We start from the raw sequence: 27,427 nt of genomic DNA on the forward strand, positions 1-27,427 counted from the left end.
TATTCAAGTGGAAGGGGGAAATGCTAGGGGTCAGACCATGTGACAGAGAAGGGATCCGGGGACATAGGAGAGAGGAAGCTTTAAAAAATTAAGTATCCATGGGAATGCCGTAAAAAATTTCAGAGTGGGCAACAAAGGAACTGTCAGCTTTCCTCTGCCTAGAGGGCACGGGTATTCAAAACCTGGGGAAATATTTCAGTCCTCACAAGCACGTTCACCCTGCAAAGCAAAACAGAAGAAGCTAGATGTGGTAGTGGTGTAAGATAGAGACACAAATGGACTTCTCCTCTACACACACACACACACACACACACACACACACACACACACGCGCGCGCGCGTCTTTTCTCTCCTCCTCCTCCTCAATACATTCTGGACACTATGTGGAGGACAAAGTCTGGGTGGGGAGCACTGGATGGTGGGCTCTCTTCTCTCTCTTCTCATCTTTCCTCTGATACTCCTGAGTTCTGTGATCTTTTTTTTTTTTCTTTTTTTCGGAGTTGGGGACCGAACCCAGGGCCTTGCGTTTGCTAGGCAAGCGCTCTACCACTGAGCTAAATCCCCAACCCCGAGTTCTGTGATCTTATTCAAGTCATTTATCCTATGCCTTTCCCCCTCAGTTTTCACACACACACACACACACACACACACACACACACACACCTCTCCAGGCATGCATATACATACTTGTGCACAAACACACACACACACCAGCAGCACACACAAACGCACACCAGCAGATTTGTATTGAAAACCAGGCAGAACGGTCGTATTTCATCCAATAGCATGAGGGTATTCCACCAAATGGCTGCTACGGTCCTTTTGGGATATGATTCTTTTGGGATCTGGAATGCTGTGACACAGTGCCTTTTCCCTCTCTTCTTCCTTTACTTCCTGTTCTATGTCTCTCTGACATGACAGCAGACATTCATTTATAGGTGTGTAGAATCTCTCTGTGTCTCCCCAACCCCCATTCTCTCCCTAGCTCCTTGACCCTCCCTCTGCTTCCCTTTGTGTTTTGAAGCAGCATCTCACTAAGTCACCCAGGCTGTCCTTGGACTAACTTGGCTTCAGGAATGCTGAGTTTAGAGGTGAATACCTACACCAGCCTCTCCTTCCCCCTCCCCGCTTAACAGCTTAACACGGTAGCACTTTTCTTTGAACTGTGGAGGGCACTGTTTCAGACGCTAAGGAGCCAGCTCTCAGCCATTTCTTGATTGGAGCCAGCACCTTGAGCCCCTATAAATGCTAGAATTCTGCTGTGCATGGTAAATGCAAGGCCACATGGGAACTCAGATACTGGTTTCTACTGGTTTGCAAATTGTGGATCTCATGAGGAACAAAGGAGCCTTTCCAAGGACTGCCTAAACTAATCACTTGCACATATAAAAGCTCCCCTCAGCAGGAGCCTCAAGCAACAAACCAAGGTAGCAATTGTCAGAGACACAAAGACACAAGAGGATCCCAGCAGCATGCAAAGGCAGTGGCGCAGGCCAACTCTGTGTGTCCAGTCACTTCATCTTCCTTCTGGAGAGGACCACCTAGCCCAGTGCTTTCTGGCAGAGCTTGAAATATTCAGTGTCTGTGCAATCCAAAATAGACCCAACAGCCATGTGGTGGCTGAGTGCTTGAAACATGTTGTATCTGACATGCCAGCTTTCGTAATTCTCTAATCTTTTAAGTTTAAATAGTCATATGAGGCTGCTGGGCATTCCATGGAACGGTGTAGACAGAGAAAATCAGAAAGAAGTTCATGAGGTGACAAATGCTTCTAAAGAGGACAGACTATGTTATGCAGAATAGAAGTTGGATAATGTCCTTTAAGATATTGAGGAAGTGAAAGGCAATAAAATCCTGTATGGTGGAATTTTTTTTAAATCTTTTTGTTGTTGTTTTATGATGAATATGTGTATGCGTGTATGGTGGGTGTATGAGTATGTGTGTGAATGTGTATGTGAGTCTGTATGTCTCTGAGTGCATGTGTGTGTGTGTGTGGTATGTGTCTGTATGTGGTGTGTGTACATTGTGTGTGTGCGCATGTATACACACATGCATATACAGTCACCTCAGTGTCTGTCTTTGCCCTCCACCTTTCTTGCTCACTGATGCACACCCCAGGCTAGCTGGCCCATGGACTTCTAGAACTCTGTAAGATCTTCTGTAGGCTTTACCTCAGAAGTGGGAAAATCCTTATTTTAAAAAAAATATTTATTTTTGCTTATGTGAATTGGCATTTTGTCTACCTGTAACTATGTGCATCATATGTGTGCTTGGTGCTTGTGGAGGTCAGAAGAGGGCATCAGATTCCCTTTAACTGGAGTTACAGCCTGCCGTGTACTGCCATGTGGGTGCTGGGAATCAAACCTGGGCCCTCTGGAAGAGGAGTCAGTGCTCTTGGGCACTGAGCTATCTCCCCAGCCCAGGAGGCTCCTTTCTGAAGATAGATAACAAGTTTTTTTTTTTTAAAGAAAACCTTGTGCTTGGGGTTGAACACTAATTGGTCGTGGATAAAAATAGCTTCCATTTCTTTTCCTTTTGTCTTACCTCAGAGTGCCTGATCTTCCTAGGAGAAAAGAAAAGGGGAGCATTCTGAGAGGAGAGAAATAGTTAGCTGCTTCTTCTCTCAACGAGTTAATTTTCCACTTGGGTCGTGTAGAAATGATAACATTGAAATTTTATACATCCTTTTCTGTTCAACTATGAGAGTGACAGGGGTCTCAGTGGAGTGGAGAGGGCTATATCTGTCTCAGTCTCCAAGAAAAGGCAGAAAGAAAATATTCTATAGAGATGAGTGGGGCTAACTAGTATAATCTCCAGAGAACCATCTTAGAGGACTTTTGGAGAGGGATGAGCCAAAAAGTGTTTGGTGCTCAAGTAAGAGGAACTAAGTTCGATCCCTCAGAACCCTAATAAAGAGCCTGTAGTCCCACTACTGGGGAGTAGAGATAGGAGGATTCCCTGGGGCTTGCTGATCAACCAACCTGACTTAGTCAGAATATGAGGCCAGTGAGAAAGCTTGCCTCAAGGGTAAACAAGAGAGAAGGTTCTTGAGGGGCAACACTAAGGTTGACAGGCCGCTACCCGCCTGTATCCATGTGTGCTTCAACAAAACTTCTGATGGAACCTCTCATTTCATCATTCTGGACACAATTTAGAAATCTGAGCAAAACGCTGATATCGTGAGATGGACTCTAAGCCCTTGGATGGCTCAGAGAAGTGATTCATTGATGACTGTCAACCTGAGGGGAGGTTTTCACACTGTGCCATCGAACTGTCTGTCCTTGGCCTTCGCTACACATTTGCCTGATTTAGGTGGGGACAATGATGACGTGTTCACTAAATCAGCACATGACAGGCAACTAGGAAGGACAGAGAACAGATGTTAGGCCCTGAATCTGCTCATCAGGTCTGAGACAATGGGCCAGCTTTCCTAATTTTGCAACCTGAAGCTCTTCTCTATTCCATGTGGAGAAATAAAGTTGGGCTCCTTGAAAGGTCAGGCAATGGTGCAGGAACTCTGTTGTGGAACTCTGTTCTCAGAGTATGGGGGAACCACTGTCAACCTTAATTGGGACAGCTGGGACTAGCCACATTTGCAAGGCTGGGCCTGCTGATATGTCCTCATACAAGAAAGGAGTGGAAAGGGTCACTAAACCTAAGACTCCACCCACTCAGGCCCCTCTGACCTCCTCTCCCAGATGTATAGAACTATGTTGTGCTACATGTGATCTTGGGAGATGTATAATTATGTGGACAGAAGAAAGATTAACTGAAGGGGGAGGACAATCTATGCCACCTCATGTGGCATGAGATGTTTCAGTGGCACAGATTTTTTTGGTATCATCGTGCTTCTTTAAAAAGTCCTATAAGTTCACTGGCTGGCTGAGCTGCGCGCGGATGGAATTAATTGCTCCTTGAGTGGGTCATGGGTGCTTTTTCTGGGGTGAGTAGATGTCTATGCACATCTCTACAGGAAAAGTTAACACAACTAAAGCCTGCTCCAGTGATTCAAATTCACAGTCTGGCATGGGCATATGAGCCTGTAATCCAAACACCTCAGGGCAGAGGCAGGAAGATCTCAGAAAGTCAAAAGCCAGCCTGTCTACACTGGGAGTTCCAGGTCAGCTAGGGCTACACAGTGAGATCCTGTCCCCCAAAACCACCACAACCACAACCACCACCACTGCCAACAACAACAACAACAACAACAACAACAACAACAGTAAGAACAAACCAGCTACCCGTTTCCCACACCAGAAACAATTTGGCTCCTGGTCTTGTCCTGTCCTGTCCTGTGGTCAATATAATATATACTTCTTACCATGCCTCACTTTGTCTCGTCCCTTGGCTCTTGTTAAGACAGACCATATGGACTCCCCAGTCCCTCTTCCCAGTCCTCCATTTTCCTGAAAGGAATCTCTAAGTCTAAACCCATAGGTTTTAGCCTCCTTCTTGGAAAATGTAATTCCTTCAGTTTGCCTTGGAGGGACCTAGTGGACCTTCTGCCCCAGCCTGGAAGATCTCAGATTTGTTGTGATCGATGTCTCTGTTCAACAGCATTTAAAGGGTTCGAAACCATTTAACAAGGACACTCAAAGAGCAGTACACCATGCTCAGCTTATTAGGAACAGAAAATTCATGGACTCTTGGGCTTGTTGTCCAGAACAGTGACTCTATCATTGTTTTAGTGACTTTTCCGTTGCTGTGATGCAACAGAACATGATACAACCAAGGCCAAGGCAACTTGTAGAAGGAAGGGTTTACGTGGCTTAGAGTTCCAGAGGGAGAGGAGTCCATCATGTTGGAAGGGAGCATGGCCACAAGCAGCCATGGGGCTGGAGCAGGATGCTGAGAGCTTACCACTTGAATTACAAGCACAAAACAGAGAGAGTGGACTGGAAGTGGGTGAGGTTTTGTTTTGTTTTGTTTACTCTCTTGGGCCCACTCCGAGTGATGTATTTCCTCCAGCCCTAATTCCCAAACTTCTCCAAACAGCATCATCAACTGGGAACCAAGTATTCAAATTTTCCAGGGAGCCCACATGCCCTACCTGATCTGCCCACCCAAGACTCCCAGCAACAGGGAAGACAATTCACAAGAAGTGAAGAATGAAACTCCAGGCAGGACTTTCTTTGCAGGCACCGGGTTCATGCCCTCCGGGGACTGGTCTTGCGGTTTCCTTTCCTTACACACTTAAGCATAGTAGACTTTGTGATCTTTGACCTTTAGAATAAGAATGAATTCTACTGGCTGAAAAACAGAGCTCCTGGCTAGAGCATAGAGGAAGAAGCTGTGATAAGCATGAGGAGAGATTTTGCTTTTGAAAGATATGGAATACGCGGGGACTCCCTTCACGGAGTTGGGTTCTATTCACCTAGAGAAAAGCTCAGGGTATTGAGGGAATTCAGCAAGAGGCTGGCTCCTAATAGAATAGCAGAGGATCACCAGGCTGTCTGACCATGCCACTCCAGCATGCCAGGTGACCAGACACCATTCATTTCTTTCCCTTGAAGAAAACAGGGCCCATGACTGACAATCCTGGTTTTCCCAATACTTCTAAGCTGTGCTTCCTACAAAAATCCATGAGCTTATGGTGAAGAGTATCATTCATACCCCCACAACCATTCAGGAAACAACTGTCTCATTTCCTCTGTGCTTATTAGCTTCTGCAAGATACCATGTAGGGAAACAGTAATAAAATTAAACTCCTTGGAGAAGAAGGTCTAGCTAAATTGAGAGGTTTAAAAACATGCTAAAAGAGCTGGGGGAGGTGGGGTGGGGTAGTGTAGATCCCTTAGCAGAGTGTCTGCTTTCCAAGTACAAAGCCTTGGGGTCCATCCTGAGTACTGTATATAAACTGAGTATGATACTTGGGAGGTGAACACAGGAGAATCAGCAGTTTAAAGTCAGTTTTGTCTATATAGCAAATTTGAGGCCAGCCTGGGACACATGAGACCTTGTCTCTGAAACCAAACAAAAATAAAAACCAATGAAATCATGCAAAGCCCGACAAGTTTGGATATTTAGCTTTGAAATGCTCCTGTCACGATGTATGAGTTTGCAGGCTTGCTGTGAAGAAGTTGGAGTTATTCTATTAGATAAGGATGGAAGCTACAGAAATCACATTTCATGCGATCGCTAACAGTTGCAACCATCTGAGCCTGGGTAGAACAACCTTAGGACACTCTGAAGTCCCTGTTATTAAACAAGCTATAAAAGGAACTGTTCCCTGTAATGTTATAGTAAGAGTACATGAGCCAACATGATACCAACTAGGAAATCTTTCCAGCCCTTTAAACTGCACACTTACAATGTTATAGCTATACATCTGATTGAACTAAGCTATTCCCCCTTCTTCTCATCTTCCCTTTTAAAAGCATGCATTATGAAGAAGATACTGTCTCTTTTTTAAGTTTGCAAGGCCAGATAGAGAAAAATTGAGGAAGACCAGGAGTTATTCTTCTTTGAAGATACAGCTGGTAAGCATCTTCTGGGGTGTCCAAAATTCTCCTCTTCTTTTCTAACAACCCTATCCCTCACCCTAGTTCCCTTGGGTTCTGTGAAGTATGACTTCAACCCCGTACTGTTATCAGACTCGGTATGACAGATCATTTTGTCTTCCAAGCCTTCCCCTTCTCAGATGGGAAACAGTCCAGGACACTGTGGCCAATCTGGTGTAGGGGCCTCTCTTAGTCAGGTCACTGAAGCCTGCATAATGATCTGATGGGCTCCGGCTAGTCCCAGGATGAGAAGGGAAACCAAAGAAAGGGAGGATGATGGAGTGAAGTCTGTGAGACACTCACACATGCCTTGTTCTGTGCCAACCCATGGTTGTCCTACTGCTGGTCTCTCCCCATCCCTGGGTCTAGCTAGGTCTCTGATCTAGCAGCTCTAAGGGAATTCCTGCCTCTAACTCACCTCTGGTTGTCTTTCCCAGATGAGCAAACTGTCAGAACAGTGGTAGGTCCCTCCAGAATCACATGATCCCTTGTTAGAAAAACTCATTTAACTCTCAGACTGGAAGGTGTTTTCAAAATGTAATATTTACATTAATTCTTTGAAAATTTCATACATGTACACAGTATATTTTGATCATATTCACCTCCTACTCCTCTAGCTAACTCCTTCTAGATCCATCTACCACCCTTGATCCCCACAACTTTGTGTACTTTCTATTTTGAATAACCTACAGAGTCCAATTTGTGTTATCAGCATATTCACGGGTATACTGGAGTGTGGCTGACCTGTTGGAACCTCCATTCTTTAAAGAAAATTGACTGTGTTCATCCCAGAAGCTGTCAACTGTCAAGAGTTCCTCAGCTAGGGATGGGACTCATGAGGCCCCTTCCTGAACCATACTGGAATGTAGATTGGCTTGAGCTCATGAAAGTTGTGTGAGGCCAACCCGAGCTGCTGCGAGTTCATGATGCAGAGGTCTGCCTTATCTTGAAGAGATTCTTTTTAAAGTTTTCATCATTATTATCACTATTTCCTAAAGACATATATATGTATATATATACATTGTACATGAATATATCATATACATATACATGTATCATATACATATGCCCCCCCCACACACACATTTGTGGTTTGCCCTGGAGTTGTCTGTATTTTGATGCTAATTCCACTGCCCCAAGGACAGCTGCCTAGTCAAGGACTCAGAACTCAGGTGACTTCACCAGAACCTTCTCCCCATTGAATTTGTAAAACACAGGTGAGGGCAGGTACAGGATAAAAGGAGGCCTGTCATTGGATGAGAAGGAAGGATGGGCGAGAGAAGAGTCTGAAGGAAGAGGAGGAGATGGGAACGGAAGAGAGAAGGCAGAGAAGCAGTGGCGGGACAATATGGAAGCTGACGGTAAGATTCCAAGCTGTGCCTTTTCATGAATGTTCTTAAGGGATGGATGTGTACAGGGCTTTGTATGTTTAGGTGGGCAATTATATCTTATCACTTAGATCAAAGGTTATTGTGTTGTATAGTTTTTCATGTGGAAAATTGACTGCCTAATGTGATGGGGGAAATGCTCTCCTATTTCTATCAAAAATTCATCAAGGCTCTCATTGGCTCCAAAATCTCAACTCTCAAACCATCTGAGTCAGGTGTAAGTGAGGTTCTGATCCTGCAGCCAAATCCCTATCTATGGACCAGTGACACTGGAAAACAAGTTATCTGTCCTCAGTGTAAAGATGGGTGAAATGGTATAGAGCACCAGCTACAGACACTCCCATTCATGCCATCATTGAAAGGACAAGTTGTCAGTGACCCTAAGCAATTCTAATATCCAGAAAGACAAACTCCATTTTAAAGCCTCCAAACAATTCCCCAGGGTTGATGACCCCCACCTCTGAGACCAGGGTTCTGCTCTTAGGCCAACCTTCCTTTATTATGGAGGACAGTGTTATGTCTGTGGCTGAGTGGTTCTGTCAGTGTGTGTCCTGTCCTTTCTTTTGGCTTTCTCTTCCAGATATCTCAATCTCAAAAGCCAGTGTGTCTCCTGGTCATGTCATGGAAATCTACTCCACAAGAACAAAGACTCCTCAAGTCGTCACCAAAGACTCTCGTTTATGCATAGACTCTGTAGAATTGGCACAAGGGAACTGAAAGCCACATGCTTGAACTGTATGACTGGATATTTGGATTTTTAACAATCCTTTCTAGGTGTGTCAGCAATTGGCTGTTAGCCACAGTCATGGTCATCAGAGGACCACTTTCCTGATGGTGATTTTCCTAAGTTTAACAATGTTTGAAATCCTCTCTGTGTGTGTGTGTGTGTGTGTGTGTGTGTGTGTGTGTGTGTGTGTGCAAATCCTACACAATTAAGATTGCTGACACTGTATTAGAAGAATACTTTTCCATGGGGACTGGAGATATGACTTAGAAATTCAAATCTCTTGTTGCTCTTGCTGAGAACCCAGATTCAGTTCTCCACACCCACGTGCTGGCTCACAGCCAATACTAGGTTATCAGATGACCTCTGCTGAACTCTATACACATACCTGGTGCACATATATGCCTGCAGGCAAAACACTCATACACACAAAATGAGAAATTCTAAAAATAAAAAAAAATTTAAGAGGACTAACTGGGCCTCTGTTTTCCAAAAGCATGGTCCTCATTGCCTTCTACATAGTTCCCATCAACACTTCCTACCAACCTCTGTCTGCAGGGTGGATGTATTCTTAGTTACTTCCCAGCCCGTGCAGAGTCATCCTTTTCCGGATCAGCCTGCTACTAAAAGGAGTCTGGGATTTTCCTATCATGTTCCTCAAACTTTCTCTGTCCAGTCACTTTGATATTATGCTACCATTACAGTGGCATGCAATTATTCTGGGTATAAACATCCACATCAGGGTGCATTCTGCTTCTATCCGTGTGTCTAGCAATCTCTTTTGTCTAGCAATGCTGAGTACTCTGCACATAAAAATAAAGACGTCGGATACTTAACCCAACAGAAGAAAGGAAAACAAATAAGGGACTTCATTGACCAGAGCAGCATGACAACATCCATGCAGGATCTTTAAACTGGGTGGGAAAAAAGGTGGCAGTTGGGACAGGAGAGGAGGAGCTAAGCTACAGGGATTGAAGGACAGGATCAACAATGGACCCTGTGGTCAAGGAAGGTCAAGGATAGAACTACGTGTGCAAGAGCTGGGAGGTAGAGAAGGCTTGGTCAGGGATGAGATTGGCCACACCCAGCGTAAACACTCATGGGTAAGATGTGATGGAGATGAGGGGTCTGATGAGGAACAGAAAAAGCATCACCGAGATGAACAAGGCTGTAAAGGGAAAGGCAGAGGCCGTGTCAATGATGCTATCCAGGGAAGGACATTCGTGAGGACTGCAGAAGATGAGAATCAGAAGGGTAGCCCCACACCAAAAAGCCTTGGAAAGGACAGGCATAGTGATGCATGCCTACAGTCTACTCTGGAGTCTGAGGCAGGAGGATTTTGAGAACAAGACTTCCCATTAAAGACAGAGACCTGTTTCGAAAGCTAACAAAATGAAAAACAGCTGTAAGTAAACAAACAAATAAATAAAAACACACACTAGAATTACGTGCTGATCCCCACCCCCACCTTCAGGCACACATGAACTCAGAAGATAAGAACTGCCCCTTTGGGGCTGGAGAGATGGCTCAGCGGTTAAGAGCACTGACTGCTCTTCCAGAGGTCCTGAGTTCAATTCCCAGCAACCACATGGTGGGCTCACAACCATCTGTCATGGGGTCTGGTGCCCTCTTCTGGTGTGTCTGAAGACAGCTACCGTGTACTCATCCTATATATAAAATTAATTAATTAATTAATTAATTAATTAATTAATTAAAAAAGATTTCTTTAAAAAAAACCTGCTCCTTTGAGGTAGCAGTGAGAGGAAGGAGCACACTGATGAGACAGCCTTGTCTTAGCAAAGCTGTGAGAACGGAGAGGAATGCGGTGGAAGGTGGGATGAGACTGGGAGCCACTTTCCTGTGGGTCTGTAGGTTAGGAAAGAGCCACGAGAAGATGTATCAGAGAAGCACAAGCAGAGAGATGAAAGGTGAGAGAAAGTATTGGGTGGCGAGGGATCTTGGATGTCGACCAAGAGCAATGGGACAGTGGGGCCTGGTGGATTTGCTGCTGTCAAAGTTCCTGAGAAGCAAATGACTGAGGTGTCCTGTCAGTAAGGCGAAGGACACTGTGTGTGGTCTTGAGTCACCTCAGGGCCAGGGAGATGGACGCTGGTGCCTGCTTTTTCCTTTTCAGTCAGTCTAAAACCCTAGTCCCTTAAAAAGGTACTTTCCACCTCAATTAAAGCATTTGGAAACTTCATGAATATATATCCAGAGATTTGCTCCCATGGCGATGCTTATCTCACCAAGCTGATATGATTAAACATCACACAACTTCTTCCCTCCCTTCCTCCTTCCCTTCCTTCCTCCCTTCCTTCCTGCCTCACTTCCTTCCTGCTTTCCTTCCTTCCTTCCTCCTTTCCTTCCTCACTTCCTTCCTGCTTTCCTTCCTCCCTTCCTTCCTTCCTTCCTTCCTCCATTCCTTCCTTCCTCCCTTCCTCCCTCCCTTCCTCCCTTCCTTCCTTCCTCCCTCCCTTCCTCCCTTCCTTCCTCCTTCCCTTCCTTCCTGCTTTCCTTCCTTCCTTCCTCCCTCCCTTCCTCCCTTCCTTCCTGCCTCCCTCCCTTCCTTCCTTCCTCCCTTCCTTCCTGCCTCCCTCCCTTCCTTCCTTCCTCCCTTCCTTCCTTCCTCCCTCCCTTCCTCCCTTCCTCCCTTCCTTCCTTCCTTTTTTATTTTTTGTAATCAAGTACACGGTATTTGAGCATGAACTACGTAGATGACCATCAGGTTGTAAATGGTTGCACAGCCCTGGCACACTCTGAGGAGCAGGTATTCCTACTTTTCCTGCCTAGGACCGGACAACACCATATGGTGCTAGGATTCAAACCCACACTCCTCATCCAGTCTTATACTGTCAGGGAAAACAGCATTTGAAAATAAAGCACTGTGTCTACTGGGGTACAGTAGCGGAGAGTGGTGTGCAGACAGATGCAGGAAAATGCAAGAGATGCCCATGATGCAGGAGATGTCCACAATGACATATGCAAGTAACAGACTCCAGGTGCACACATCCTAATTTATTACAGAGTAGCTTCCTGACAGAGCTTATCCTTTTGTCTTTATTTTCTTCAAAGTTCAATGTATGTGGGGGGATCAAATTTATTTGAGTTTAAATTACTGAAAGTTTTGTACTATCTACTTTTTCTTTCTTTCTTTTTTTAAATTTACTTATTATATTGTAGCTGATTTTAGACACACAAGAAGAGGGCATCAGATCTCATTACAGATGGTTGTGAGTCACCATGTGGTTGCTGGGATTTGAACTCAGGACCTCTGGAAGAACAATCAGTGCTCTTAACCACTGAGCCATCTCTCCAGCCCTGTACTATCTGCTTTTAATGGGGTTTTAAAAGAACAACTTTAGCACTGGGGAATTTTCCTCTGGTCGTTTGGCATTCCCACAAGAAATTTTTCTTTTAAAATAATAATAATGGCCATAATCATAGCGATTTTTCTTGTTTTTCTAAAGTGGACTCCTTGGACCACAGCAGCTGGAACACTTGTAAAGAGAAAGATCAGGGGTTAACTTGAGTCCTCTAGGGTCGTGAACACTAACAGGGGACTTCAGAGAAACTATCATCCAATTTTTTACCCCAAATTAAATCAAGAGCATTGATAATTAGTTTCTACCAAAGTCATCTAGGGGGAAATGAAAGAAACTGAAAAAGCCATAGCTGTCTTTACTTCTTCATTAATATTTGCTCCCAGGTGCGGGTCAAAAAACCACTCTCACACTTTTAAATGAGCTGCCTTAAAGTTGATGAATTGTTTTCCTCTTTGGTTTTCCACCACCCATGGAGCCAGTTATTCCCACTCCGGCTCCCTCCTTTCCTTGAGGTTTTAGTCCAACAAAGAAAGTCAAGCTCCTTTCCCCGAGAAAGTGAACCCCATTTGCTTTCAAAGGTGCCCCCACTATATAGCCAGCTCCAGAGGAGAAGTCCTCACAAACGAAATTCCTGGCTCTCACAGACAGGACATGAGACTGATGGAGAGGGAAGCCTTCAGGAAGTCAGAGGCTGGAGCCGGGAGGAGCTGCACACACACATCTGACACGACTAGAACCCTATTGATGTCCCCTGTTTGAGGCTTCCTTCAACTCCATGGCACCCCAGGAGAACCCATAAGGGAGAGAATCAGAAAGGGGATGGAGGGCCCCCTAGATGCTAGCAATCCAGGCTCTGGAGGTCTACAGAGAATTCCACTGTTCAGTCAGTCAAATGTTATCTGCATGAACAAAGGGTAAGAGACCAGGGATGGAACCATACAATCAGGGGGTGATGCCCAAAGCACACACAGAGGCAAGGGCAGTCCCACTACAAACAGTAGTTACCCAGGACAGGAGGCTGTGGAGCACTAAAACGTCTCACCCCACTATAGGAGAAGGACCCTTAGGAAATACTGCTTCGGTCACATCAATGGGCCTAGGGATCAAACCTTTTTAGTAACAGCAGTTCCCTAGACAAAGGTCAAGGGTGACTGTTGGAACACGGCATGAAGGTACATAGTACTCAATTGAAAATTGTCTGGACAGGTAAAGGTGAAGAAATATACAACAAAATGATGATATTAAAAACAGTTACTTCTAAGTGATAAAGATGGTTAGCATCATTAGAGAAATGAAAAGAGTAAAGATGCATACAACTGTCACATACACACACTCATACTCATACACACACATATATACACACACATACACTCACTCATACACACTCACACACACTCACTCATACACACTCATACACACCTACACACACGCATAGTGATAAATGCTTTTTCTTAATATATATATTTTTAAATATTTATTTATTTTATGTGTATGAGTACACTGTAGCTGTCTTCAGACACACCAGAAGAGGGCATCGGATCCCATTACAAATGGTTGTGAGCCACCATGTGGTTGTTGGGATTCAAACTCAGGACCTCTGGAAGAGCAGTCTATGCTCTTAACCGCTGAGCCACTCTCTCCAACCCAGTGGTAACTGCTTTTAATCTCAGAATTTGAGAGGAAAGATTTCTGTGAATTCTGGGCAAGTCTGATCTACATAGCTAGTTTCACCCTGTCAGAGATACATAATGATACCCAGTTTCAAAACTAAGAACCAAACCCCAGACTAAAACATATCAGTAATGATGAGGCGGGGCAAGACTGCATAAAGGTCCTCCATCTTTATTCTTGCTGAGGCCGATTCAGGTTATGAAGAATTCTCCTTGATGGAGAATCCCGTGGAAAGTTACCCAACTCTATTCTAGGACTCCAAAATCAGGATGTCCTAGCTTAACTTATCTTAGCCTTTGTTAAAACTGTTGCTTGTGCAGTGCCTCCTCCAGGTGATTACTTAGCTTCTGTTACAACTTCTTCAAACTGCTTATGCAAAGTGCTGGGTGAGGAACCTGGATGAGGTCTCTGCCCTTTCAAAAAAAAAAAAAAAAAAAAAAAAAAAAGCCTGTTTTCTGGACACTCCAGGGTCCCTAAACACTGTGATCCAGTAGACGGGAATAAAGACTTTTAATTGGCTATACTCTGTGTCTGAGTGGGCTTGTCTGGTGAGCACCTTATAAACAACGAATCTCAGATTCAAACCTAGAACTCACAGTCTCTCTCTTTTTTTTTAATTTTTAAAGATTTATTGAATTTTCTGTGTATGAATGTTTTGATCACTATACATACCACATGTATGAAGTACCCAAAGCAATCAGTAGAGGTCACTGGATTCCAGATGGCAGTGAGCTGCCAAGTGGGTGCTGGGAATCAAACCTACAAAAACACGTGCTCTTAATCGATGAGTTACCTCTGCAGTCCCAGTAAACACACTCCTAATCCTAATTTTATACTACCAGGGGACGGTCAACTCTGTACTCTTAAACACTTTTATTCATTCAGTTCATCCCTCCAGGCCACTTCAACACTCACTGTTGGCACACCATGTCTTACAGATCAGTCTGGAGCGCCTCCACAAGCATCACATTGTAGGGAGAGACTACTGTCCTTGGTGTCTCTGGACTGACTTAGGGTATTGGTGTTTTCCTAATGCCTGAAGACAGAGTTCTAAGAGGTGTCAGTGGACTGGATGGTTACCTAACTTTTAACCGGAGAGTCTCTTGGCATGCTGGGAACAACTTGGGTCCCACACAGTTTCGCTATGCTCGTCATAGAACACTCCTGTGTGTCGACGCAAAGTCACCATGCTTCTTTGTAACGAATCGTGGACTTGTGGCAGTGAAGAAAATGGAAACTGGCTGTGGAGACAAGAAGCAGCCATTGAAAAAAAAAAGGAGAACTGTGCTTGGCAGATGCAGGTTCTGTAATGAGGCAGCCAGGCACTGGAGATACAACTGATTCCGTTTGAGTGGTCCCAGGAAGCTGAGACAGAATCCAAAGCACCGGTGAGGTTCATCACTCCTTCCCAGGCAGCGTAAGCCCCAGCCACAGTACTGGGACTATCATTCACCCAGCAGAGGATCAGAGCCAGTCCCAGGGCTGGTCATGAGGGCCTTAACCTTAAATCTTTCCATTGCCATCGTGACCTTGATGGGGCCGTGTTCTTCCCCATGGGCTAATACCCAGAGGAGCTTCATGTGTTGAGTTTGGAGAGTCCAAATGGGTGTGATCCTCCATCTCCTGCACTAGGGATAGTGTTGGGTTAGGCTGGCCTCTCACCGCCTCCTCAGAAATGGCCTTAACAAGGCCCTTATTTGTTTTGCTGAGGTGACAATCTAATTCATGAGTAGGAAGAGAGATTTGTTGAAAGAGAAACACGTCCGTTGCTAACTTTGCCTGCAAAGAAGACGTTTTATGTGACTGCCGAAGAGCTTCTTTTGTGAGCCACTACCTTACTTAAAATCTGTCTTTTCCAAGACGGAAAAAGTCTTTACATTTGTAAAAACGAGGTTCTACTGAGCTACTCTTCCCACGGCTGAAGAGTTTTTATTCTGAAATTCCTTCAAACCCCATCTTTTAAATCAAACTTCCCCTAATGTTTCCAGCATCCCGAGATGAATTCTTTGGCAGGGCTCATGTTCACCAAATCTGTATTTCTTCTTTCCCAACCAAGGTGGTGGCCATTCATGCAAGAAGGAACTATTTCTCACCAGCAGGCTCAGAGGGGGCTGCTCACCCACAGAAAGCCCCAGGAATCTCAGCCCTATTATAATGTAATATGAGTGTATACATTATGGGCATTATGTGATAGCTTGCTCTATGTTATATTCCTGGGGTTAAAGGTATGAGCCGTCACTCCCAGTTCAGGCAACTTTAGTATTAACAACCTTCAGAAGGGACCATTATAGCTGACATATAATAGGTTACTCCTCACAGGAGCAGGCTGTAGTAAGAGAATGAGTCTGATCTCTGTTGCCTGCTTCCTCTAAGAATAGCTCGAACCTATAGTTTTCTTTCTTTCCTTCCTCCTGCATTTCCTACAATGTCCCCCAATTGCCCAGTGAGGAGACAAGGTTCCCTCTGGCCAATATCTATTTTAACAGATAAAACAGGACTTTGGCAGATAGAGGAACGAGTGAGCTGATACCAGTTGAATTAAAGCATCTATTAGTGTATTAATTAGTATTATTAATACCTCTAGTGAGGTATATAATTATCTACATCCTACATTATAAAAGTGTCCAAAAAAAACCCCCAAAAACCAAAAACCCATTTGTTCTCTGAATAAACAACTTTGAACATAACACTGTTTTCTTTATATAAATTCTTTTATAAAAATTATATATACATACATATATAAAGGGCTGGAGAGATGGCTCAGTGGTTAAGAACAATGGCTGTTCTTTCCGAGGCCCTGAGTTCAATTCCCAGCAACCACATGGTGGCTCACAACCATCTATAATGAGATCTGATGCCCTCTTCTGGTGTGTCTGAAGATGGCTACAGTGTACTCATATAAATAAATAAGTAAATAAATAAATAAATAAATAAGTCTTTTATATATATATATATATATATATATATATTTCCAAGGAATGGCTGCTGTCTGTCTGTATTTTTCTGACATAAATAGCAAGCTAAGCACAGCTCCATTTCACAGGTGAGAAATGTTGGGGAGAGAAAGCAAATGAAGGAAAACCAGGCTGTCCAGAGGCCGGAGCGGCCTTCCCTTCCACTTAGTAACACTGCCTTGCCAGCGCAGTCTCATCTCTCACAGAGACAAAGAGCTGGAAACAGGGGCAGGAGGAGAGGAGCAGGAGGAGGGTGAAGAGGAGGAGAGAGAAGGAGAGGAGGAGGGAGAGGAAAAAGAAAAGGGAGAGAGGAAGAGAGGAGGAAGAGGAGGAGGAAGAGGAAGAAGAGAGAAAGAGCAGACTTTCCTCAAAGCCCACATTTTATCACCATGAGGCCTAAGAGCCTGGACTGCAGAACACCTCAACTCTGGCTTGTTGGTAACATCTGATACTGTAACTACCATGAAAGAATGAAAAGAGGCAAAGGGACATTCTGTACTGTGTCTTCCAATCAGTGGCTCACTGGACATGAAGTGTCCAGAGTCCCCTATATCCTCCCCCTGGCTCACCCTGCTGGTGCTGGGGAAGGCTCAGAGTAGGTAGAGCTCAGGAAGGGAAGGATCCTCTCACCAGCTTTCAGTCCCTTCTTGCTTCATAATGCATCCCAGGCATTGTGTTTGGAGCTGGTATTGACATGACTGTGTGGGTTATTTCCAGCCCTGGCTATTACCAGTGAATCCAGTGACATTAATATGAGTAAATGCAGGATAAAACATATCCTATTGAAGGAAATGAGGGGCTCCTTAAGAAAGGAAAACACACAGAGGAAGGACATGGGCATATCAGGATACAAATAGGCCCCTGGGGAGCCGTGGATTCCACAGGCATGATGTTATTGAAGTACTTGATACCGGAGTAAGCACCTGCAGAGATGAATTACATCCTTGTTCAGACCACTAACATTGGGTACTGACATCGCAGGAAGCGCTTATGGTATATTTCAAATCCCTTGCCCACTACATAAATATCCAATAAATCAATCAGTGAGAAAGGACACTAGCTAAAAGGCTTAAAATGCTGAACAAGCCACCTCCCCTCCTCAGAGGAGCCTGCCACCTTTAATTTATTAGGGGTTTCCTAGTCACTCACACCTCCTGCTCTGGAGAGGCAAGATGAGTGATTAACACCTTCAGTGCTGGATTGTAGAGAGGTGGGGAAGGTTGGCGTTGGGCATGGATTTGCTGGGTGTTTTGGTCATTATTTGTATGTATTTATAGGGCACATTACGGTAATTTAATATGTATGCACAGTCCATAGTAATCAGAGTAGTAAGCACTTCTGGAAATTACTAATACTCATCTTCCTCGCCCCTCCCCCTTAACTTAGTTGTACAGTTACAAAGAAGGAAATCTTTTCTTCTGGGGAGACAGAGCTGGGGTCCATGTTCCCCTTTTTCAGTTATTGTAATATCTCATATACACAGAGTGGATTTTCTTATGATCCACAAGTGGGAACTCAGAGGCATTAAGGGAGTCTTCATGCCTCCAATAAAACAGATAACATGAATGTTCTCGCCAAATACATTGATCTGTGACGAATCTGAAAAGAAAATGACTGTTAGGAAATGTGCCCCAGTTGTGGTACTGATCATCTTTGGGTGACAAAACTTGACATTTGTCTTCTTTTCTCCATTTCCCAAGTATTTTGTCCAAGGACATTGTGTTGAGGGACTGTGGAATGTGTAACTGCCCAAACTCCTAGTGTAATAGGAGTTTAATGTGTTAACACGACCAGGTCAAGGGATGCTCAGGTATTCTATTGAACACTATCCTGGGCATATCTGACAGGGTGTTTGGAGGTAACATTAATATTTGACTAGGAAGATGAGGAAGAACAGAGGGTCCTTTTGTAGTATGGGTGGGCTCCATCTAATCAGTTGAAAGCCTGAGAGCAAAATGAGGTCCCCATAAGAAGTGAGGCCCTCCGCATTTGCCCATCTCCAGCTGGGACACCAGTCTTCCTCCTCTGGACATAGACTGGAGCAAACATCACTGGCTCTTCTGGGAGCCACCTTTCTACCTACAAACATGGGGACAACTCACCCTCCACCTCCATAGATCCAAGAACCACTTTATTCTAACTTGATTCACACTCCTGCTTCCTGTTACTTGTTTCTCTGAAGTGCCCTCACTAATCCAGAGTCAGGTGTTTACACATTTTTCTCTCCCATCGCTTCTATACCTCAAAAGCAATTGTTAAAAACCATGCAAATTTAAGTAGTATTTAAAGAAAACCTAACACAATTAATCCCACCAAGAGCGTTAATATTTCATTTCCAGTTTAATTTTGATATTTCTACAACCACATAAATCTCAAAGCACTCCAAAACTATGACATCAATATCACTTATGTAAAACCCCACAAAGCCTTGACTAGTTCCAAAGGCATGTTTTTCATGTGTTTAATGTTATTGCATTGAAAATGAAATTAGCTTCAATTCTATGCCTATGCTACTCTTTAGTCATTTTTAAATCGAGAAAAGGAAAGCGCTTTAAGTCTGTGCGTAAGAAAAGGATATGCCAGAACAAAACCTTGTTGAGTACTGCGTGGTGGGAGGCTCCCGGAGAAAGACAGTGAGGAACACTATCAAATGCTGATGAGTTCCTCCTCGACACCCTGGGCTGGGTGCTGTAGCCAATTCATTTTGGAGAAAATTAAGGGTGTCTGGGGAGTAGTCCCTTGCAGAAGGGCACATTGGCAGGCCCCGACAATGCTCATCTCTATGAAGTGGGATGCTGTCTCCATGCTTGAAGAGTCACTGTCAAGCCAAGATGGATATCCAGGAAACCCAACACAAGAGTATATATGATTAAGCATTAAATCGGAGTGGTATTTTCATTGACTTTCATCAATTACAGCAAGTCTTGTCTGACTTGTTCCGTTTTCAGAACTGAAGTTCAAAGTTGGAAAATAATTCACCCACACAGTTAGTGGCAGACCCAGAAGGAAAGTCCTGAAATGATGGCTTGTGTTCCTAATGAGGCATAAACACAGACATAGCTCCAGTTTGAGAAACTGTTTTGAAAAGGTCCAAGTAAAGGCTGTACCACCCCAGCCCTGCCTGCCCAGATGTTCAGGAACACAGACTAAAGTGATTCTAGGGGGAAAAACTTTTGTTTGACTGCTTTTGTGAAACCTTTAAGAAACCAAAGATTCTCTGTGTGAGCCTCAGCATCAGGGATGTCTTCTCCATAGAACACTGAGAACTAAATGTTCTTTGAGAATTACGGGCTGGTGAAGGACTGAGGTAGTAGGGGAAGGTAAATTGGGTGTTAGAAGAGACAGGAAAAAAGAATAGAGAGACAGGGCAAAAAGGAGCAAAGAAGAGAAAGGAAAGGAGGGCAAACAGTTTTGCTTCATTCAACGTTTTTTTTTTTTTTTGGTTCTTTTTTTCGGAGCTGGGGACCGAACCCAGGGCCTTGTGCTTCCTAGGCAAGCGCTCTACCACTGAGCTAAATCCCCAACCCCCAACGTTATTTTTAATGATGTCACTGTGTCTTAGCTCGCTATTACTGTGAGGAAACACCATGATCAAAAGTAACTTTGGGGAGAAAGGGGTCTAATTCAGTTTACAGCTCTCAGCTAACCATGAATCCATCAAGAGAAAAGTCAGGACAGGAAGTCCAGGCAGGGACTTGGAGTCAGGAACTAAAGCAGGAGCCATTGAGGAAAGGCTGCTTCCTGGCTTGCTCCTCATCACTTGCTCAGCCAGTTTCCTTATACAGCCTACAACCACCTGCTGTGGGTGACTCTGCTCATCATGGCCTGAGCCTCCCTACATCAACTATCAATCAAGAAAATGTCCTAAAGACTTGCATAGAGGCAATCTGGTGGAGACATTTTCTCACCTGGGGGTGTCCTCTTCCCAGATAGTTCTAGTTTGTGTCAAGTTGACAAAAAAAAGAGAAGCAGATGGGGGGACACATAGTATGACATTTTCCTTTTCTTTTTTTAAATACAAGTACACTGTAGCCATCTTCAGACACACCAGAAGAAGGCATCAGATCCCATTACAGATGGTTGTGAGCCACCATGGGGTTGCTGGGAATTGAACTCAGGACCTCTGGAAGAATAGTCAGTGCTCTTAACCACTGAGCCATCTCTCCAGCCCAAGAATCTTTTCTTAATTCTACATATGTGCATGGTTTTGTGTGTGTGTGAGCATGGTTTCTGTGGATGCCAGAGGTGATGAATCTCCTTGAAGCTCGAGTTCTTAATGGCTGTTGAGCCTCTGATGTGGATGCTGGGAGTACTCAAACTCAGGCCCTCTGAAAGTACACTCTTAACCCCCAGGCCATTTCTCCAAACACAAAGTAAGAGAATTTTCTAAGGACCAGTGTTTGTCCTAGATTCCTTGCTTACATTCCTTGAATAGAAACATCGATATCACTTCAAATGATGAAGTTGGGATTTACTTGCTCAGGGGCACTGGGATCTGCATCTTGTTCAGGGGCCTGGGATATAGTTTAGTTGGGTAGAGTGCAAACAGAGTCTTGGGTTTGGCCCCCAGCACAGCATAAGCCAGGCCTGGTGGTAATCCCATAAATCAGGAGGTGGAGGCAGGAGGATCGGGGATTCACCCTCCCTCAGCTACAAAGCAAGTTCAAAGCCAGCTTGGGATACATGAGCCCCCTACCCTCAAACAAAATATACACAAATTCACTTCAGTCTAAACCTACATCTGGAGGTCTGGACCTCCAAATAGAAGCATTTCCACACTCAAGCTTTATAGATACAGACCATTTCGCCACCCCAATATTCCCCGGTGCCTTTCTCAGCTTGACCAATCAGTGGTTCCCAAGCTACTTGAAGTTCATCACGTTCACAGGCTCTCAGTTAAAATTCTTTTCCCATTGAATTTTCATGTAACTGATAGCTAAGACTGCTGATCCAAGCACAGGATTATATTGAAGTAGAATTAATGTTGATTCTAGAAGAGTCCTGCCAGATTTCTACAGCACTTGAAACTCCCCAAAGGATATATCAGCGCAATAAACTGTGTTCCTTCTGCTGTTCTCTGTCTTTAGGCACAAGAGGATTGGGTCAGACCAGTGGAAACAGAGAGAATCAGTTGGCAGCTCTGATTGTCCCCTACTCTCTGAGCAGAGGCCAAGGTAGGCCAGCACCTCCAGGTCTGAGAATGGGAAGGCCCCCTGCCCCCAGTATCAAAAATACCATCAGCACTACCTGGGGAAATAAACCTTTATTTCAAGTATGAACTTGACTCGAGGTAGCTGAAGATAAGAGTTATTCTGCAGCCAGCAGTGGGACTCTGAGAAAGAATTGTAGTAAGACTGAAACAGTTCTGCCCAGATCTTCAGAATTAAGAGGAACCAGGAAAAGCAACAGAGCAGTTCAAGGGTGTGGCAGCCTGGCAGGGGGCTGGTGTGCATCGACTCAGGGCCAGGGCCCCTCTTGTTTTCCTTCTAGTTTAATGCTTTGATTTATTTTGCAGAACTGGAGACTCGAATCCAGGATTTTATACACGTTAGGCAAGCACTTCACCCTGAGTTATATACTATCCCATTTCAAGGATTGAGTGTGATTGTCAGTTAACTAGGCAGCAAAAAGCACCACCAGTATCCTTGTTGTTGTTGTTTTGGAAAGAATACCAGGACTGGTGGTAATCCAAGGGCCTGGGTTCAAATCCCATTTCTACCACTTCACTAAGGTCCTTCCGGCTGTAAACAAAAGTCTTCAAGTCTTGATTGCTCTGATCTTTGAAATGGAAGGATTAATAAACCTGCCTCAGTTGTTGTGGAGAGAAACATGTCAGACTGTTTTCCCCAAAGCATCTAGCACTGGGTGTGATACTACTGCATGCTCAGTTCAAGCTGGCTTGGCTGTGTACAAATCACACTATTGGAATGCTGCAAATTCTTTCACTGCTTTAATCAAATAATCACCTCTAGAGCTGTTTAAGACTTCAGGAGACAAGAATTCATCGTGATGGATGCATCAAGCCCTCTTTTTTTTTTTTTTTTTTTTTAAGGTCCACATCAATAAAGAAAGAAACTTTTTTCCCCCGGTTTTTTTTTCTTTTTTCTTTTTCTTTTCTTTTCTTTCTTTCTTTCTTTCTTTTTTTTTTTTTTTTTTTTTTTTGAGACAGGGTTTCTCTGTGTAGCTTTGGCTGTCCTGGACCAGGCTGGACTTAACTCACCGATCTGTCTGCCTCTGCCTCCTGAGTGCCAGGATTAAAGGCATGTGTCTCTGTGGCTCAATGAGTCAGAGACTTCCATCAATCAAGTGTCTATTTTTCTGTGTCTATCATCGTATATCTATCACCCGTCATTCTTCCATCTACAAAGCTGTCAGTAAAATGCTAATGTCTGCGGGAATCTTAGTGAACTTCTCTTTATGTGTGCTTGTTTTTTAGTAACAGTCTGAAGTTACATCAAACTGAAAAGAAATCAAATCTCTGTCACATGCCAAGCACCGAACTAGGAACTTCACATGCATCACTTAACCTCACACTATTAGAGAAAAAAACCTATGCCTGCGCTAAGGGGAGAATGCGGTAGAAATAATGCAGTGGTGGATCCTACTTATCTGCCCCCCCACCATGACTGTTCCAGGGGTGTTGAACCTGTCAACTCTGCACTATGGGGGACACAGATGACTGACACAGCTCCTAGCACAGGCACATCCTTACAATGTCCTCTTCTAATGTGTCCAGCAGTAAGCTGGTTGCTGGGCAGATCAAACAATGATCAGACATAAAATATCAGAGCTCACATATATGTAGCACACAGAGGGGAAACCAGTGCCCTCCAATCAAGAGACTTGGTTGCATTGTACCCTTAGAAGCTGTGTAACCTAGGGTGAGTGACCCTAGCTCACTAGCTCTCTGCTCATATTTAAAGTGACACAACTGGAAAAACAGTACCCTGTTCTCATCTCAATTGTTCCAGTTATATACAATTGCTAGGTTGTCTTCAGTCTTCCAAAGTGCAAGAACAAAATAATACATCCTAAAACCTTTAAACTGGGATTCTCCTGTGGGTCAGGAGAACACTGGATACATTTCTTTGTGGAAGAGTATGGTATATGTGTTTGTGTGGAGGCCAGAGTCAGCATTAGGTTCCTCTATCACTCTACATCATCATCATCACCACCACCACCATCATCATCATCACCACCACCACCATCATCATCACCACCACCACCATCATATATTATTATTACTTGATAGACTGTCTTACTGAGCCTTGAGCTGCCAATTTGGCTAGATTGGCTGGCCACAGGGGTTCCTTCTATCTGTCCCTCAGCGCTGGGGTTAGGGACATGTACCAATGCCCAGTTAGCATGATCTAAATTCAGCTTCTCATGTTTTTGCACTAGGCACTTCACCAGACTAAATATCTCTCTCACACACACACCCAAAGCGAACTTTTAAAAAGATATATCCCCAAGTGTCTTTCAAGAAGCTGTTAGAGAACGGAGAATGGCTTTCTCTCAAAATTAAGAGGCTAATTTCTTTTAGAAGTCTCTAGCTCTTTCGGTTTCCTGGTAGCATCCTAGCGCCCAGAGCAAGTTGCTGGAGAGACCCCTTTGCTTTAATATGCCTTTCAACTCAAGGCAGACATGCCAACTCAAATCCTGTTGCACTCACTGCTTGGCAATTAATACTTTGCAAACATTTCTTTTGGCACTTGCTGCCCTAAGCTCTCAGGACAGAACCATGCCAGCACCAGTTACACCTGGACCTCCCAACAGAAATGGCAAAAGTGGCCCATAGCTTACAGATCTCTTCCTGGGCTTGGGGGTCCTGCCTAACAGGATGTAGGGGTGACTACTCAGCTTAATTACTCTGAGGACAGGAAGGACCCCTGATGGCAACTTTGTTCTTCTGCCAGCCGCTGGCAAGTAGCTCCTAGCTTTTCTGTCCTGGTTAACACACACACACTCAACTTGGCCTGCCAAGCCGCAGGTGGACACACTTAGGATAGCAGAGATTCAGGTGTTATAATGTCTATGGCTGGGGAGAATAGCAAGGCTAAGAGTTATCAGTAGACAGAAGAAAGGAACTGAACACAATGGTACATTACTGGATCTCAGCACCCTGGAGGCTGAAGATGGATTATGACTTCAAGGCCAGCCTAGGCTACATAGTAAGACAGTGTTTCAAAAAGGGGGGAGGGTAATAGTTTAGCCAAAGCTGGTACTCAATACCAGAATACACATATAACCTCTGGGGAATTGGCTGAAGACACTCTTAAGTCGGAACAGCTGTGTGGTGGTCGGCAGCACATACTAATGAGACCAGTGACTGCCTTGGGAGATGGTAGGATGGGGCTGAGATAGACAGGACAATCCCCTCTCCTCCCTCAATGAAGCAGTGGCAGATCAGGCCCTAGGAGTCCTGACAATGGAAGCTCTTCACTGGACAGTCTTACGGACACCAGCAAGTCCAGCATATCACAAAAATCCCCATCTATGTGCATGGCTCCTCTCTCCCACCGCCCCACACCTAACCTTCCTCCAGTGACACCATTTGCATCCAAGGGAAACAGGCTGGAGAGGCAGGTGCACTCCTAAGCCAGCCTTCCTTCCTACAGATGAACTCTGTGATCCTGAGCAGGTCCCATGGCCTCTAAAGGTCTCAGCTGCCTGACCTGGAACATGGGGACAATGACACAATGGCAAACAATGAAGGCACCTGGGGGAAACGTCTACTAGCTGTACTGACAGGACCGTAGACAAACAGCAGCAGAACAGCCTTCTGCTAACTCTCTGTCCAAAGGAAGTGGCCACCTGTAACACAGCATGATCTGAAAAAGACAAGATGTGCATCTGGATAGTTTTTATTATTTTTATATACTCTTTTGCAGTGCTAGGGTCCATCCATACCCAGGACCTCATAGATGCTAGGAAAGACACTCTGTCACTGAGCTGTGTGCCTAGCACCGCAACCGCAAAGTATCATTAACATTCTCGTGTTGCTGGTAAGGTCACTGAGGTTAACAAACTGTGATGGTTGTTTTAAGCACTTTACTCTCTTGAGGACCATTTTTATTTTGAAATGATTATATATCCAGTTTCAAAAATAATAGGGGTCCCTTCCCTTTGGTATTCACCCATCTTTCAGGTGCATAGCTCAGAAATGGAGCTGGACGCTCTAGGCTGAGACAGGGACTAGCTGGAGCCACGGAAGGATTGTATTGGGATAAAGGGATATGCAGCAGTGCTCTGGGGAGGCTCTGCTAATCTGACTGGAGATTTATGAAACAGACAATGGAGATTTGCTGACATGCTCAGGAAAGCAACACCCCACCCAGTTTTCTCAGACACTTCCAATAGAGCTGGCCAAGTTCTTCAGAGCCCAACAATCTGTTAACTGGGCTCTAGACACCGTTGAGCTTCCAGTTGCCAGCTGGGTACTTGGTGATGAAAGGCTTTCTGGTCTGATAGGCCCTTGGGTTCCTCAGCCCTTGAATACAGTCTTCATTTCAGGCTACCATCTCTGTGACCAAGTCTTCCTGTCCCTTCTCTACTCCACCTTGGGAACTTGGAGGACAAAAGAGCTCCCACATTTTTTTTCATTGCACTGTTTACTGGATGGGAGTTATTTCATCATTAACTGATATCACTCTCTGAGATCCAGTTCCCAAGAATGAGTAAACTCAATCCCCTTCCTCAGTGATGGAGACTGCCTACAAGTCACTCTTGTCACCAAGGCCATGGGACTCAATGCCTTCAGATGCCTGAGAGTGTTTGTTCTTTTCTGTTGGGCACAATACTCCAGGGCTACCTAAGAAGAAGGAAATTAAATATAGCAAGCACTCACCCCTACCTTCATGGTTTCCTCTGCTCCTTCCTTAGTGTGCACTTGGAGACCAAGTTTATACATGAGAAGGACACCTGCGTAGCTGCTGCAGACTAACCTGTCCTAGGGTCTGGTGATAGTCTCTGGCACCTGAGCAAGAGTATTAGCAACTACAGAAAATACTTGTATTCTTTAAAAAGGGGGGAACCCTTACCCACTCAAACAAAAAGCAGGGGTGGGGATGAGGGAGCTCCTTGCTTAGCTGCATGAAGGGAAAAGGTTAAATGGACAGCATAGCAATATATAAGGAGTTTCTTAGTTTTCTCATGGGAATAGTTAACCACCTCAGAATGTTTCCCCAAGAGGTAATCTATTATATTTTGTCCAATTTCTTCCTCCAAGAACTGAATCAATTCGTGATGTAATGCCCAGGGGAGAACAATCTTTTGGAAACAGAGTATCTTTCTGGGGACAAAGTTGAGGAAAACATCTTAATATTGTTACAGTTTTTGGCCCTGGGGCCCCAGCCCTTTGCTGGTGGAGAGCTGAGTAGAAAAGGGTCAGGCAGGGGCATGTGACAGGGACACCACCTCCTGTCCGAGTGCCAGTAGATGCCTAGGATAGTTTTCTTGGAGGATTATAGGAGATAAATCCACTAGGACATTTACCGCATGGCTGTTGCACTGGGTCCACACGTGAGCTTGAGAGGCTGAGATTGCTACTCACTCCTACTTGGCTCTGATAAACACAGGGCTCCTTCTGGATCCTTTTCTGAGCCTCCCCCCCCCCCCCAAAAGCATTCCATTAAAGAGTGGCAAATTATTCACCATCTGGTTAATGACAATAGATATGATTTTGGATCATTTCTGAGAGATTCAGGGCACTCAGCTGTAGCTGTAGATGGAAAGGTCCAACAACTAAACTTTCACAGAATAGCCTTCTAGGACCCTGACTTCCTTAAGCTCCTACATGCTAGGTAGAGGCAGCAGCTGAAGGTAGTGAAACCAGCCTGCTCCAATGGTTCCCAAGCTTTCTGGCCTG

Source organism: Rattus norvegicus, chromosome 15, assembly GCF_021556685.1.
Source record: "Rattus norvegicus strain SHRSP/BbbUtx chromosome 15, alternate assembly SHRSP_T2T, whole genome shotgun sequence".
Lineage (NCBI taxonomy): Eukaryota > Metazoa > Chordata > Mammalia > Rodentia > Muridae > Rattus > Rattus norvegicus.